Source organism: Chrysochloris asiatica, unplaced genomic scaffold, assembly GCF_000296735.1.
Source record: "Chrysochloris asiatica unplaced genomic scaffold, ChrAsi1.0 scaffold00002, whole genome shotgun sequence".
In the NCBI taxonomy this organism is placed as follows: Eukaryota; Metazoa; Chordata; class Mammalia; order Afrosoricida; family Chrysochloridae; genus Chrysochloris; species Chrysochloris asiatica.
This window is the reverse complement of record NW_006408520.1, coordinates 50419647-50437077: the sequence shown is the minus strand read 5'-3', so window position 1 is coordinate 50437077 and position 17431 is coordinate 50419647.

The following is a 17431-nucleotide window of genomic DNA, read 5'->3' as shown; positions in this document are numbered from 1 at the left end:
GATGGATAGGTCAGGTGGCATCATTAATGGCGTCAAGTGTGGCAGCGGTAGCGAGGTTGGCCCAGGATCGGACATTGTTTCTTTCTGCTGTGCATGAGGTCGCTATGAGTCGGTTCCGACTCCCGTCTCGATGGCACCTGACAACAACAACAAAGATCTACAGCCTTGGAAATCCTGTACAGTGTCGTTACGAGTCAGAACAGACTCCACGGCACATAATAACAAGAGCAGCATAACTTAATCTACAATACCTTATGGTATATTTCCCTCCCCATAATAGCAGTGTGGAGTTCTGGTGTGGTGCTGTGGGGTAATACACTGGATCGCAAGGTTGTTTTAAACTGCAGGTTCGGTGGTTCAAATTCACCAACCACTCCTTGGAAATCCTATTAGGTTTGTTATGAGTCAGAACTGACTCAAAGGCACTCAACAACAACAATAGCAGTGTAATACTAAAAATTAAGAATCAAGATGTTTGTAAACTAACAACAAAAACACTGCTATTTTGCCTTGAATAAAGGCTCACTTTCTAAAACTTTTATAAAGAATAAAAATAATTGAAAGAGTGAGTCTATTAAATTCCACCTTATATAAGCTCTTGTTCTGATAAACTATTTTTATACACTCATAGAAAATAAATTTAAGATACATTCCTTATCAATCTTATAAAGCAACTACAATAACATATTCCACAATGCTGTTGATTTGAAAAAAAAAAAAAATCCAATGGAATAAATGCAGATACTTCCATTATGTCATTTATATGAAATTTCAGTTATTCTCACTGTAATTTTAGTTATTCATAAGTATCTATTTAGTATGTCTTTTTAATAATGTAAGACAAGATATTTTATTAACAGTATTATTTTAAACATTCTGTTGTCTTCCAAAGGTAGAAATGCCCCCAAATTGGAGATGCTTTACATGTAATTTACATCTTGCTGAGACTTTGACGGTGTTCTCTTTTAACAAAAACACACACACAAACTCGCACCTCTTTAACAATAAATGTAACAACAAGGCAGCCAATGTAAGTTATATTTTAATATTAAGGGCATTTTACTTTATTTCCTGTTCTCCCTCTAATTGCTAGAAATCCTTGCCAGAGACAAAATATTGATTAAACTATAATCATTTAGGGTTCTTTTAATGGTAGCACTGGTTGAATGACTACAGGTTTGATTTGAAGGCACTTAATAACAAATGGCACTTAACCCATTAAATTTTCATTGAATTCTAAAGACAGGAACTAATTAGTTACCTGTGAGCATTTGAAATACCTACAATATAGCATTTAGTTATAAATTGCTAGGTTTGAAATAGAGTGATTTGCCAAGTTTAAAAGTTTTACTAGGAGAAAAAGATACAAGAACACTATCCTAAAAGAATCAGAGAAAACATGTAAAAGTGTATGTGTCACATATTAACAGCATAATTTAAAAGCCACCAATATTCTGGAATTCTCTACAATTGCTTCTACGTATGCCTTTGGTAAATTATTTGGTGCCACACCAACTGCTGACCATGAAACAGCCTAATCAGTTAACGTTTGTCAGCTGAACAAACTGTGAAAAGAACCTGAGTTACAGGATAAATTAAAAAGGTGAGTTTCAGGCAAGTCTCCTATGCTTGTTGTGCGCCCTAGAACTCATTCCCTATATAAGACAACTATAATCTTTCTCATGTAACCTCGCCTGTAATCCTTGTTTCCATTCCTCCCTCTTTCCAACAAGGAATTTTGTCCCCAGGTATATGCTGCCCTTTTGATCTTGAATGGTTTATGATCCTATGGTGTGCATAGCTTACTAGTGTTTCTCCACCATACCACACCCCCATATTTATCCATTGCTTGGCTAAAAATTGAGCAATGAGAGTGAGTTCTGTTCCAGACCTGAAGGGTAATCAAGGGTCAACCTTCCTCCTGTCTCTTTCTGACCAGTAAGTCTGGTCTTTTTTATGAATTTGAATTTGGCCCACAATCTCACCAACTCTTTTCAGAACCTTCTATTGTGATCCCTTTAACAACAGTTGGTAGTGGTAGCAGGGCATGATCTAGTTAACGTTTCAGTCTTGGAGAATGATGTTCACGTTTGCCATCAGTCATTGTATTAATTGTTCTAAGTGACTTCAATTTTCATCACTCTTCTTTCCTCCACACAGGGAGAGACCAATAGTTGCACCTTAGATAGCTGTACATGAACTTTTTTTAAAGCTTTTATTGTAAATTGAGTGACAGTTTACATGGGATAACATCAGTTTTGCACTCATCCTATTGTGTTTTGTTTCGTTGTAATGATTACAATCCCCTACATGCATGATCATTTAACAGTATTTGCTTCTATTCCCTCTGTTTTTTTGTTTTGTTTTTTTTTTTTTGATGAACACAAAAACACTCAGGAATATATAGTCATTTAAACAACCAAAGGGCATGTTCTGCAAACCTGCCTCTTGGCCACCAGCACACAGCCTTCCTTTTTCCATCAGTCTAGAGTCCTCTGCTGCTTTATCTCTCCATCACTTGCCTTCATCTCTGGTGTCACTGCTTCTCTGGTTAGGATTCCACGTTCTGCTCATCCTCTTCTCTCTTGATGGCCCCACAGTCCTGTCTTCCTAGAATGTAAAATTAACTACTCCTCCCTTTATGTTATAAAACTTCTGCCTTTACAGTTGTGACAGTTTCAATTCGTCATGATAACAATTACTCACTATTGAATCATAAGAATCTTTTCCCCATCTCCTTTCACCAGACCTATCTAAACAAGATGAAAAAAATTCAGTGGGGATTCTACCTTCCCCCACGCACTCTGAAACTAAACTCCCTCTTGAGAACTTGTAAACCAGCCACTTCATACCTTTATAATCACTCCCATTTTAGGTTGCCAATGCCTAAGTTGCCTGTCCCTATCAGCACTGTATACTAAGGGGATAGGTTTGATCCTTGATGTAAAGACTGCTTCCCTTGCAGTTTATATTTTGAGCTACTACCGACTCCACAGCACATAACAACAACAACAACATCCATAAGTTTAGGCCAAGCTCATCAAATTGTAGCAATTCACACTTGCTTCTTTCATCAAATTCCTTTATCTTTTTCTAGTCGAGCTCTGCTCATCAAGCCATTAAAGCTAGGTCAAATGGGTACTATCTACAAGGTTGGGTATTCTTGTGAATCTCCCCTGACTTCATATCAGCTGGAAGCTTCCCTCTCAGCAGTAGGCCTCTATGGCTAAATCTATGTCCATGGGTTCAGGAGTTCCCAAGTCTCCCCAAACTCTGGGCTAACCAGCCCTTCCTCTTCTCTCTCTCATCTCAAGGTTCACAGGAGTCTATGGAATGTGGTCGAATTCAGCCCATATCTTCATTACTGCCTTTCCCCCTACTTCCACTCACATGTAGAACAATGCAGTCACCAGTGAGCTTACATGTCTGCTTGTGTGTTCCCTTTGAGTTTCAGTCTTGGAGGGAGTATTGTCCTGAAGGGACTTGATTGCTTGCCTTGATGGCTCCCTGGTGAATACCTTGCTTGTTCTTGTAAAAGCCAGACAGACTACCATTTTTGTTTTCCCCTGCTGATCTTTCTTTCAGGGCATATCTTCTGTTCCTCTAGCCACTCCTGGCTGGTCTCTATGTCCTTTCAAGTGGGAATGCCCCACCTCAAAATGTTCTGGACGGGACTCAGGATTTCACCTAAGGTCCTATACACAACAAAGGTGCTGCAAGAAGCTTATGTCACTGGACAAATTCTAGAACCCCTTTTAGGTAGCTCACTCAGTTATAGGCTGAAGATGGGCTTACAAGCTTTCTGTAATCATGATTCCTGATATTCCTTTCTATCGAACTCAAGTATCTATTTTACATTAATAGGCAAAGGAAACCAGTATCCATAAGACAGTCAAGCATCTTAACATTATTTCCCCTCTTTTACCCATTCAGACTATGCCTTGGATCTCTGTATCACAGAGTCCAGTTGTTCCAAGGTTGAGCATACATCACTATTTACCTCTGTCCCATTTAGCCCTTATAAACCTGTCTAAGTGTTCCCCTATCTACCTTGTTCTTCCACCCCCTCCCTCTTCTTGTGTCCTCCCCTCCCCTACCTTGTATATTGCCCTCCACAACACCTGAACATGACCATTCCCTAACTTGTGCTTTACCATCCCTTCCATCCTGCCCCTGGTAACCAGCAAGGAATTTTTTTTTTTTTTTTTCTTTTAGTATGGGTATCTTTTCTTAAGCTTTTACTTTAATGGTCTTATGCAATATTTGTCCTTTTGTGACAGACTAATTTCACTCAGCATAACATCCTCAGGGTTCATCCATGTTATGCAGTGATGTGCAGCTTCCTTGTTATCGAGGTAGTATAATATTCTATTGTGTGTATGTACCAAAGTTTGTTTATCCATTTTTCCATTGATGGGCACTTAGGCTGTCTCCATCTTTTTGCTATTGTGAATAGTGCTGCTATGAACATTGCTGTACATACATCTACTTGTGTTATGGCTTGTATTTCTTGTGGATATATACCAAGTAGAGGAATTGCTGGATCATAAGGCATTTCTTTTTCCAACTTTTTCCAACTTTCTGAGGAAGTGTGGTTGGACCATTTTGCATTCCCACCAGCAATGTAGGAGAGTCCCAGTCTCTCCAAATCCTCACCAGCATTTATTGTCCTCTGCTTTTTTGAACTTTGCTGTAATTGCTGGTATGAGATGATATCTCATTGTTTTTTTGATCTGCATCTTTCTAATGGCTAGTGATTGTGAACATTTCTTCCTATGTTTGTTGGCTGCCCAAATGTCTTCCTTGGTGAAGCATCTGTTAATATCCTGTACCCATTTCTTAATTGGGTGATTTGTCTTTTTTGTGTAGAGATGTTGTAGTTTCCTATAAATTTTAGAGATTAGTCCCTTGTCTGATATGTTTTTGCAGAAGATTTTTTTCCCATTCTGTGGGCTCCCGTTTCAATCTTTTGGTGAAATCTTTTGATACACACAAGTTTCTAATTTTTAGTATGTCTCAATCATCTATTTTGTCTTCTTTTGTTTGTGCAATTGTCATGATGTTTGATAGTCTATGTGTGCCCTTTATGTTGTTGTTAAGTGCTGTCGAGTCAATTCCAACCCATAGTGACCCTGTACAGGATTTCTGAGGAGCAGCTGGTGAGCTTGAACTACTGACCGTGCAGTTCAAATGGCTTTGCCATCTGACGCATTAACCCACAGCACCATACCAGGACTCTGTGCCCTATATTTGTTTTTGTTGTTAAGTGCTGTTGAGTCGGTTCTGACCCATAGCAACCCTATATAGGGTTTCTGAGGAGCAGCTGGTAAGCTTGAACCATCAACCTTGCAGTTCAAATGACTTTGAAGTCTGGCACATTAATCCACGTAAATTTGTCCCTATTTTTTTTCAATGATAACCTTTCATACATGAACTTTTAAGATCCCAGTCTCTACTCATCAAAATAGGATGTAGAACATTCTCTTTGTGGACTACATTATGTCAAATGACCATGGTGTCACCTGAATATGTGGTTCTGAGGCCCCAGTCCCAGGAACTCATTCCCTCAAGGTGTTTGCTAATATCTAAGAAGTTTTCAAAATTTTGTGCACTACATGCTCCACCACACTCATGAATATATTTGCAGCATTGGTAAATGCCCATGTACAAATATCCTGTTAAACCTTTATATATTTGGGGGAATACTCCCAGTGTTCCTCCCATACCCATTCAGCCTGTGTGTCTATCAATGTATATTCCTATATTTCACTGTTTTTGCACAGTTGTATATATTCTCATCTGTCATTTTGTCATACTTTTGAGGCTTATATGTTGCTGGGATGCTAAAAGCTATGCCACCAATATTTTAAATACCAGCAGTGTCAGCCATAGTGGACAGATTTCAGCGTGGCATCCAGAGTAAGACAGACTAGGAAGAAGTAGATTACTTCCAAATGGTTAGCCACTGAAAACTTTATGAATGGCAGCAGCCCATGGTCACATATAGTGCTGGAAGATGAAAACATTATGACTAGTAGCAGAATATTGTCAGATATAGTGCTGGAACATGAGCCCCTCAAGATGAAGGCCCTCTATACACAGCAGAGGCAGAGATGCCTCCTTGAAGTAGAGTTGACTATAGTGATGCAAATGGAGCAAAACTTTCAGGACCTTCACTTGCTGATGGAGCACAATTCAAATTGAAGAGAAATAGCTGCAGACATTCATTAATAATCAGAATATGGAGCATTCTGGTTGTACTTCTTCCAACACAGATTTGGTTACTCTTCTTGCATTCTGTGGTGCTTTCAATACTCTCAGAACAAGGAAATACTGGATCATTTAGAATCAGGGAAAGTGTACACCAGGGCTGCATTCTTTCACCATACTTGTTCAATATGTATGCTGAGCACATACACTGAGAAACTGGACTATATGAAGAAGGTGGCATCAGGGTTGGAGGAAGAGTCATTAACAACCTGCAATATGTAGCTGACACAACCTTGCTTGTTGAAAGTAAAGAGGACTTGAGGCACTTGCTGATGAAGATCAAAGAATGCAGCCCTCAGTATTGATTACACCGTCATATAAAGAAAACAAAAATCTCAAAACTGGACCAATAAACATCATGATGAATGGAGAAAAGATTGAAGTTGTCAAAGACTTCATTTAGCTTAGATCCACAATCAACACTCATGGAAGCAGCAGTCAAGAAATCACACAACATATTGCATTATGCAAATCTGCTGCATAAGACCTCTTTAAAGAGTTCAAAAACAAAAATGTCAGTTTGAGACTAATGTGTGCCTGACCCAAGCCAGGGTATTTTCAATTGCCTCATATGCATGTGAAAGCTGGATAATGGATATGGAATACCAGAGGTGAATCTATGCATTTGGATTATGGTTTCAAATAAGAATATTGAAACTACCATGACTGCCAGACAAATAAATCTGTGTTGGAAGAAGTGCAGCCAGAATGCTCCTTAGCAGCCAAGATGGTGAGATTTCCTGATAACATACTTTGGATATGTTATTAGGAAGGACATCATGCTTGGTAATGTGGAGGGTCAGCGAAAAAGAGGAAGACCCCTACTGAGATGGATTGTCACAGGGCAGCAACAATGGGCTCAAATGTAACAGCTGTCAAGGATGGTCCTGGACCAGGCAGTGTTTCATTCTCTTGTGCAAAGGGTCTCTGTGAGTAGGAACCAACTCCACAGCACCTAACACCCACCTCTAGTACCTTAATTCTTGCACTTCTTCCTCCTAGTGTTTCCCCCTGCCTTTATTATTCTTCTGTCAACGTCCCTTTTATATTGCCTTCCCTGTCACCCAAGTTAACATATGTCTACCCTCTAGTACTGGTGTGGCGCTGTGAGTTAATAAGCTGGACTGCAAAGTCATTTGAACTACAAGGTCTGCAGTTCAAGCTCACCAGCTGCTCCTCAGAAACCCTATACAGGGTCGCTATCAGTCAGAACCAGCTTGACAGCACTTAACAACAACCCTCTAGTCAGTGAATTACATCCCCCTCTTTTCTCTCACCCCTGAAATCCCGGTGTGGCACTGTGAGTAAATACACTGGACTGCAAAGTTAGTTTGAACCACAAGATTGGTAGTTCAAGCTCACCAGCTGCTCCTTGGAAATCTTATACAGGGTCGCTATGGTTCGGAACTGACTCAATGGCACATAACGACAACAACTTTCCTTCCACCCCTAGAAACCATCAAAGAATGTGTTGTTGTTTTTTTTCAAGCTGGAAAAACTTCTGGTTTTTTACAATAGCGGTTGTGATATTTAAGATTTTTTTCAACTTGACTGGGCCAGGATTCTCAGTCGTTTGGCAATTGAGATGTTGTTATCCCCATAATGAGATCTAGGATGATGTAACCAACTCTAGGATGAAGTCTGCTATGAGCAACCAATCAAGTGAAAGGATTTTTTGGGGGGGTCCATCCAATATATTAGACATCCAAGCAAAGCTGACCTGTTTTCTGCAGGTTCTGTAATCTTGCATCTGGCTCTTCTTCTGACTTCCAGTGCTTTGGACTTGAGCCAGTGACCTGCTCTATTTCCTGCTGATCCTGGAAGTCCTCAGCAGCCTGCCTTCTTACCTGCAGGATCTTCCTGCCTGCCATCTGGCCTGCTGACCCAGACTTGGGACTCTCCTACCTCTACAACTGTGTGAGTCCTTTCCTTGATATAAACTTCTCTTTACATCTACATGTATGTTTCACTGGGTTTGCTTCTCTAGACCCAGCCTAAGACAGTGTTCTTGTACAATAATTGCCCTTTTGCAATTAACTAATTTCACACAGCATAATATCCTCCAGGTTCATCCATGATATGACGTGTTTCGAAGCGGCATCATTATTCTTCAACATTGTGTAGTATTCCACTGTGTGTATGTACCAAAGTTTGTTTATCCAATCTTCCATTGGTGGGTTTCTAGGTAGTCTCTAGCTTGCAGATAGTTTCTTAAGTAGTATGCTTATACTGAATATGAAATAGGTAGTAATGATTTATGATTAAGCATTCTGAAATTTACAACTGACTCTGAACCCAGTAGTGGAGCCCTAGTGGCACTGTGAGATAAGTGATAGACTGCTAATCACAAGGTTAGCAGTTCAAACTCAGCAGCCACTCCTTGAGAGAAAAATGAGATTGTCTGCTATCTTAAAGATATACAGTCTCAGAAACCCTATATAGAGTTGCTATGATTTGGCATCAACTCAATGACAATTGATTTGGATATTAGTTTCTATGAATCCTGCAACTTATAAATAAAACTGTTTATTTGCCTTTGAGGGTAGTTTGCTTGTTTATTTTGCCCTGTGCACTATCAGATTTTTACTGCTGTTTTGTTTTTTCTCCTAAATTAAAACTACAGTCATCAGCTCCATGGGGCGATAGCCCACATTAAGAAAGTAATATCTAATTTTTACCCCAAAGTATTTCTACATCTTTCATTATCTTTACCATAAATGTAATCATTCATGCCACAAATATTTACTGAACAACAACTATGAATGAGATAAATAAGAAGAAACTGTATGTTTTATCAAGCTTTTTGCCTAAAACAAATCAAGATTTACTTAAATTTAAAAGTTCGGAAGAGAGTTTGTAGTTAAAATATTTATCATGATTTAGTTTCTATTTCTTTTTATTATTATTATTTTCTTTATTTACTTTGAGATTTTAGGCAATTTGTCTATGTCTGTTATCAGGGCTGAATTAAATTCTACATCCTTCAATAATCAGATTTAGTCATAACCTTAAAAAACAAACTATTAAGTATTTTTAAATATATTTTTAAGAAAATAAATTTACAAAGATATTTTGAAGAAAGAAAATGAATTAACAAAGAAAGGTGAAAAAAACTACATTATTCTACATTAAAGTTCACAAATATATTTCCATCCATGGATAAAAAATATCTGAAACATAAATTGTTTATTTATGTCTGTAAGAGCCATGGGATCAGGATTGACTGTGTCAGTCTTATATACCAGAATGAATCCCCAGTGCCTGGCACAGTGCATAACAGATAACAAATATTTGTTGAATAAATAAACATATATTTCAGAGCCCATGTTTTCTACTCTCTTACTGTCAGAAGAAAGATTTTACTGCTGCTTTACTCATGCTTTGGTTCATCTATACCCTGTACCTTTATATATATACATATATACGTATATTGAGAACCTTCTTACCACATTTTCCTTCCACATGGAAGGGTTTTAAATGGTCCTTTCCTAAAAGACTGGCTATGAAAAGCAAACCAATCATCAGTACAAATCTGTTGGGAGGATACAACAAAACCTCTGTTTTGTTGTTACTGTGTGTTGTTGTTGTTAGCTGTTATCTAATTAGCCCCAACTCATGCACAATGGAACCAAATGCTGCCTTGTCCTGCACCATCCCCATCATCAGTAGTAGACCTGACCATTGTGACTCACAGAGTTTTTATTGGCTGATTTTTTTGGAAATAGATTACTAGGCCTTTCTCACTATGCCATCTTAGTCCACAAGTGCTGCTAAAACCTGTTCAGCATCATAGCAATACATAAACCTGACAACAGGTAGCACCTGAGCCTGAGGTGCATTGGCCAGAATCAAACTGTAGTTTCCATCATGCACCACCACGGTCCCCATAGTTAACTTCCATAGATAATCTAAACTAGTTAGACCTGGTTAAAAGAAACTGCTCAGTGATATCCCCATTCATGTGGCTCCCAGGGCACATACCATACCTGCCATACTTAGATACATCTATGATAAGACTCTCTTCTTATGTTCCTTTTGTATGAATGAGCATGTCTCACTTATTTTTGTCACTTTCTTGTCTTTCTTTTAAAATATTCCTCAAAATTCATGATTTTAGAAATTCATAACATTACCTAACATATGTGTATTTCTTTAAAATTTTAAATCATCTTAATACATTACATGATTTGAACATCACAATGACTAAGTGAAAGAACTATTATCACCTCACTTTCCAAACAAAACAAAAATCAGACATAGAAAAGCCCAGGACTAGTAAGTAGCATGGCTGAAACTTTAACTCTAAACCTAAACTAAAAAGAAGACCTAATGCAGGGACTGGAGTCCCAAGGAGTACCTGAATCCCTGGATGGTACATATAGTGAATGCACTCAGATGTTAAAACAAAAGGTGGGGTTCAAGTCTACCCAGAGACACCTCAGAGAAAAACCTGGGAAAGTGATTCCCCAGAAGCAGTCATTGTCAGTTTTACTCTTACACAAATGGAGTCACCATGAGTAGGGGCTGGCCTGATGAAAACTGGTTTCTGGTTTAAATGAAAGAATCACAAATTATTGTTTTGATAATCAGCTTTTTAAAAACCAAATTAATTTGAATGTCCATAAGTGAGATATGTCATAGGTCCCAAACTCTGTATTATATGTAATATATTGGCCTCTTCATACATTTATATTACTACCTGGTCACTAAAGTTATTTGCATTGGGTCTCCTCAAATGAACACCACTCATCCATTTACTCATTTGTTCATCAAGCACACTATAGTCATTATTTGAGCCACAAGGAATCTCAAAACCCATATGACATGGTCACTGTCATCAAAAAGTTCTTAAGTGACTAAAATAAACTCATGTGGGCAACAAGGTAGCACAGATTAGAATGCAGACAGGGCCAGCCATGCACAAAAGTCAGGCATTTAAATAAAAATATGCTAATCAGATGGTAGAAAGCAATCATTGTACAGACATTATGTTGTTGTTAAGTGCCGTTGAGTTGGTTCCAACTCATAGTGATCCTGTATAAAGTTTCTGAGGCTCATATGGTAGGTTTGAACTGTCCACCATGAGCCACAGTAAGACTCTATAGACATTTTGTTGTTGTTCTTGTTATGTGCCATGGAGTCAGTTCCTACTCATAGCAACCCTGCATAGGGTTTCTGAGGCTATAAATTGTACAGGAGCAAAAAGCCTCATCTTTCTCCCATGGAACATCTGGTAGTTTTGAATTGCTGTCCCTGAGGTCAGCAGCCCAATTCATAACCACTACGCTCCCAGAGCTCCTCCCATAGATATTACAAACCTCTATTATTTCTTTCATGGAGATCTGATGATGCTATAGGATAAGCACTGGACTACTTTCTGTAAGGTCAGCAGTTCAAATCCACAGCCATTCTGTGAGAGAAAGGCGAGGCTTTCTGGCCCTGTAAAGATTTATAGCCTAGGAAACCCTCTATGAGGTCAGTATGAGTTGAAATCCACTCAGTGGTAGTGGGCATTACAATGGCAATGAGTATTATTACCAAAGTGTCACTTTGGTTTTCAAATGCCTTTCTGCATTACAATCTGTACTGATTTGTGTTGGAAACTGGTTTTGGATGAGAGTTTAAGGCTACAATTCTAAAACAGTTTTAATAATTTTTAAAACAGATCTTCAATATATAATGACAAAGTACATGAGAGATGCCTTATTACTGATCAACAAAGAAAATCATATTGTTTCATAGCTAGACTAAAGCTACTTCAAGTGTTTAATTAATTAAGTACCATGTGTACCATTGTATTCTCAAAACACATGGCTTCTATACCAAAATCAAGGTAGGTTAAAAACTGTTATTGTTGTTAGGTCCTGTTGTTAAGTGCCGTCTAGTCAGTTCTAACCCGTAGCAAACCTGTGTAGGGTTTCTAAGGAGCGACTGATGAGCTTGAACTGATCACCTTGTGGTTCAAACTGACCTTGCAATCCAGTGAAGTAAAGCCACAGCACCATAGGCCCTGAACACAACAGACTGAAACACTGCGAGGTCCTGTGCCATACTCACAATTAATGTCATACTTACAGTCATAGCTCTGTTACAGCCACTGTGTCAGTCCATCTTGTTAAGGGTCTTCTTCTTTTTCACTGATCTCTGCTTTATCAAGTATGATGCCCTTCTCCAGGAATTGGTACCTCCAGATAACATGTACAGAGTATATAAGATGAAGTTCTGCTATGCTTGTTTCTAAACAGCATTTTGGTTGCGCTTCTTCCAAGACAGATTTGTTCATACATTTGGCTGTTTATGTTCAATAATCTTTACCAACAGATAACTCAAAGGCATGAATTCTTTTTTAATTTTCCTTATTCATTGTCCAGCTTTTGCACAGGAGGTGACTGAAAATGTTATGACTTGAGTCATGCACACCTTGGTTCTCAAAGTGACACCTTTATCTTTTTTTTTAACACTTTAGAGAGGTCTTTTGTACAAGATTTGCCCAATACAATGCATTGTTTCATTTCTTTAGTGCTGCTTCCATGCACATTGATTGTGGATCCATGTCAAGTGAAATCCTTAACAATTTCAATCTTTTCTCCTTTTATTATTACATATCGTATTGGTCTAGTTGTGAAGATTTTTGTTTTCTTTATGTAGAAACAAGCCATATTGAAAGCTGTAGTCTTTGATCTTTATCAGTAAGTGCTTCAAGTCATTTTTGCTTTCAGCAAGCAAAGTTGTGTCATCTGCATATCACAGATTGTTGAGGAGTGTTCCTTCAATCCCGATGTCAAATTCTTCTTCAAAAAAGAGCTTCTCAGATTATTTGCCTAGCATATAGATTGAATAAATATGATAAAAAAATATAACCCTAATGTACACCTTTCCTGATTTTAACTCACATAATACCAAACAAAAAAAATCTATTCTGACTCATAACAACTTTATTAGGCAGAGTAGAACTGTTTCATGTGGTTTTCCAACACTACTCTTTATGGAAGTAGACCACACATTTTTGTCCCATGGAGTGACAGGTAGGTTTAAACTACCCATCTTTCAGTTAGCAGTCGAGCTCTTTAATCACGAAGTCACCAGTACTCCTTTGTTTTTAGTGCACTTAGTGCTCTGGTAGCGTAGTGGTTACGAATCAGCCTGTGAACTTCAAGGTTGGCAGTTCAAAACTACCAGCTGTTCCATGAGAGAAAGATGAGACTTTCTGTTCCTGTAAGGATTTACAGCCTCGGAAACCCTGTACAGGGTCGCTATGGATCGGAACCAACTCCACAGCACATAACAACTACAGTGCATTTTAGTGATACTTCCAGGTATCCACTATGACTTGAATAATGGATTAGTGGATTGTCATTTCAGTCCAAATCCATTATGATGACCAGGAACAAACAAATAAAAAGATGCATGTGACATTCATGATGCTTCAGAAGTCTCTTTGAAATAAAGGATAAAAAGTAGAATATGTTAAGCTTATTAACAAATGACTTATCAAACCAAGTTACCAGTTTCTAACCCTGTTCATCTGCATCATTAGTGAAGTTTGTTGAACATCAAATTCTTATGTTAAATCGTCCAATATAAGATCTCAGAGCTACAGCATTAGGAGTTTTGTCTGCAGTAGGCGAGAACTGAATAACAAAGCAACTGCCCAACTCAATAAATAGAGGTGCTCAAAGAAAGGAAAAACCACCTCCGTCCTGAGTGGAAACACTCACGGAGAAGACAACATTTAAGCTAGGCCTTAAGGGTTAAGGGCAGAAAAGTAGGAGAATTAAGGTGGCCTGTTTGGAAATTTTCAAATATTTCAGTTAATTGGAACAAGCAGATTAACAGTAGCAGCAATTAACAAAAGATTAACAAATGTTTGAAGAATTCAGAATTGCAAGATCGAAAAAAAATAAAAACACTTAATCTAGGCAATTTCAATAATTTTGCAGAGTAGTTTTGCTTTAATGTCATTATTTTGCTATTATTTACCAAGCGTCCAATGATAACATTAAAGATATTTTTGTTTTGTTAGATTTGATACTCTGGACCTGAGTCAGTTAACTTTTTTTTCCTTCTTAAAATACATTTTATTCTTTTCAGCGGTTTTAGGTTGACAGAAAAATTGAGTAGAAAGCACAAAGAGTCCCCATCAAAGCCTTCTGAAGTGGTGTCTTCTGAGCAAGTTCTAGAACCCCTTTTAGGTATTCCAATTAGTTATAGGCTGAAGACAGGCTTACAAGCTTTCTGTAATCATGTTTCCCGACATTCCTTTCTATCCAACTCAAGTTTCAATTTTACAATAGTAGGCAAGGGAAACCAATATACATAAGACAGTCAAGCATTTTAGTATTAATTTCCCCTCTTCAGACTATGCTTTGATCCGTGTATCACAGAGCCCTGTTGTTCCAAGGTTGAGCATACATCACTATTTACCTTTGTCCCATTTAGCCCATGCAAACCTGTCTCAGTGTTCCCCTATCTACCTTGTTCTTCCACCCCCTCCCACTTCTTGTGTATTGCCCTCCCCAACAATCAAGCTATGATTTGTCTGCCCCTACCTTGTGCTCTACTGTCATCTCCCTCCACCTCCCCCAAACCTCCCACTCCAACCCCACTGGTAACCAACAAAGAATTTATTTTTTTCCATTTTAGTATAGGTATCTTTTCTTAAGCTTTTCCAATAATGGTCTTAAGCAATATTTGTCCTTTTGTGACTAATTTCACTCAGCATAATGTCCTCAAAGTTCATCCATGTTATGCGGTGGTTTGCAGCTTCCTTGCTATTCTTCAAGGTAGCATAATATTCCATTGTTTGGATGTATCAATGTTCGTTTAACCATTCTTCCATTGATGGGTACTTAGTCTATCTCCATCTTTTTGCTATTGTAAATAGTTCTGCTATGAACATTGTTGTACATTTATCTATTCATGTTATGGCTTATATTTCTTGTGGATATATACCAAGTAGAGGAATTGCCAGATCATATAGTATTTTTATTTCCAACTCTCTGAGGAAGCACAATACTGTTTTCCAGAGTGGTTGAACCATTTTGCATTCCCACCAGCAATGTAAGAGGGTCCCAGTCTCTCTACATCCTCACCAGCATTTATTATCCTCTGCATTTTTGAACTTCACTGTTATTGCTGATGTGAGCTGATATTTCAATGTTGTTTTGATTTGCATCTCTGTAATGGCTAGTTATCATGAACATTTCTTCATGTTTGTTGGCTGCCTGAATGTCTTCTTTGGTGAAGCATCCGTTCATGTCCTATGCCCATTTTTTAATTGGGTTTTTTTCTTGTAGAGGTGTTGTAGTTTCCTATAGATTTTAGAAATCAGTCCCTTGTCTGATATGTCATTGGAAAATATTTTTTTCCCATTTTGTGGGCTCCCCTTTTTTGAGCCAATTAACTTTTAAGGGTGATTTGATCTAGGTTTGAAAAGGGAACTCTTGCTAGTCTAATGGCAAGGGCCCATCTCCAAGATGATTTCAGTAAATGAACTATGAAATGATGGTAACTCTAACAATAGAGATACGGTGTTGGTATGCTGTAGAGTCAATTCCAACTCATAGAGATCCTATAGTGATTTACTATTAAAAGGTAGGAAGACTTCCAAAGGGTTTATTTCCTTTGATGAGCAATGATAACTGCGTCTGGTGACCTTTAGGTTCCAAAGGATGAGGAAACTAGCACTCAGAAAGTTGGAGCTGAAACTGAAATGCAGATCAACAGATTGTAACTTTAAGAGTTTCCACATCAGCAACAGGTCCTTTTGAGAAGCAAGAGGTTAAGGAAACTGTAGATGAAAGGTGTGGCAACAGCCAGTAGGAATCAGTTGATCATATAAACAGATCTGTGATTATGGTGAGGTAAAATGAGATGCAATTAATTCTAGGAGGGAAGCACATTAGAGACACTCCAAAAACTATGATTATACAGAAGACAATTAAAATGCAACGTACCTTCAAGTGTAAAACGCATTTAATTAATTCAATCCAAATAATTGGTCCTTTCTCGCCTGACATTTTCCATCAATATACAAAAGAAAAAACTTGTACTTTATCATCCTAAAGTATTACATAAATAAATTAAATTCACCTCTACTGTAATTTTTGTAAGCGTTAAAGAAATTTTTTATCAGAACGCTTTACTCTAAATTCCCAAAATGTTCTACAAAAAACAACTGTAGTTCAACTTAAAAAAAAAAGTATGCTAAACACAATTTAAGTCCTGGGGTGACGCTGTAAGGTAAGCATTAGATTGCTAACCACTAGATGGGTAGTTCAACCCCACCAGCACTCAAAAAAACTTATACAGGGTCACAATGAGTCAGACCTGACTCTGACTCAAGGGTACTTAACAACACACCCAATTTATTCATATGAAAAACTCAACCTTGTAGTTTTAGGATAAGCAAATTCCCAAAGCTAGCATATATATGGTGGATAAAATAGCAAATATAGACTACACTGCCTTGAATAACAGTACCTGTAGAATGTCCCTCCTCTTTCTTCATCTAAAAGAAGTTTAGAGTGATAAAAATACAAAATTACAATATTTTGTAAAAAATTTAGGGTGAAGGGGGAAGAAAAATGAGCTGTTTCAGAATTTAGAATTTAACAAACCAAAAAATTATCTGCCCTGGTCCAACCACTACACTTTTAACAGATTCTAGGACAGACTCCTGGTATGGTGCTTGTAGGATAAGCACTGCACTGCAAACCAGAAGGTTGTCAGTTCAAACCCACAAGGTGCTTTTTGGAAACCCTATACAGGATCAGTATGAGTCTGAATCCACTTGACTGCACTTAACCAATAAGAAGGACAGACCAAATGAATAACTGTGATGCAAATCAGAACAGTTAAATAGGAATGGCAAGTTAATGCACTGTACTTACCCAGGTTTGTTTCAAAAGTACAGAAAGTGCACATTGTCTCAGAAACTGCAAATCAATGCCCAATAGCTCCTTGTTGTTGTGAAGTGCCTTCCAGTCAGTTCTGACCCCTAGCGACCCTGTATAGGGTTCCGAGGAGCTGCTGGTGAGTTTGAACTGCCAACCTTGTAGTTCAAATGGCTTTGCAGTCTGGCGCAGTAACCCACTGTGCCACACCAGGACTCCTTATTAGCATAACTTTCATTTCATACAAATGACAGACATTAACTTTT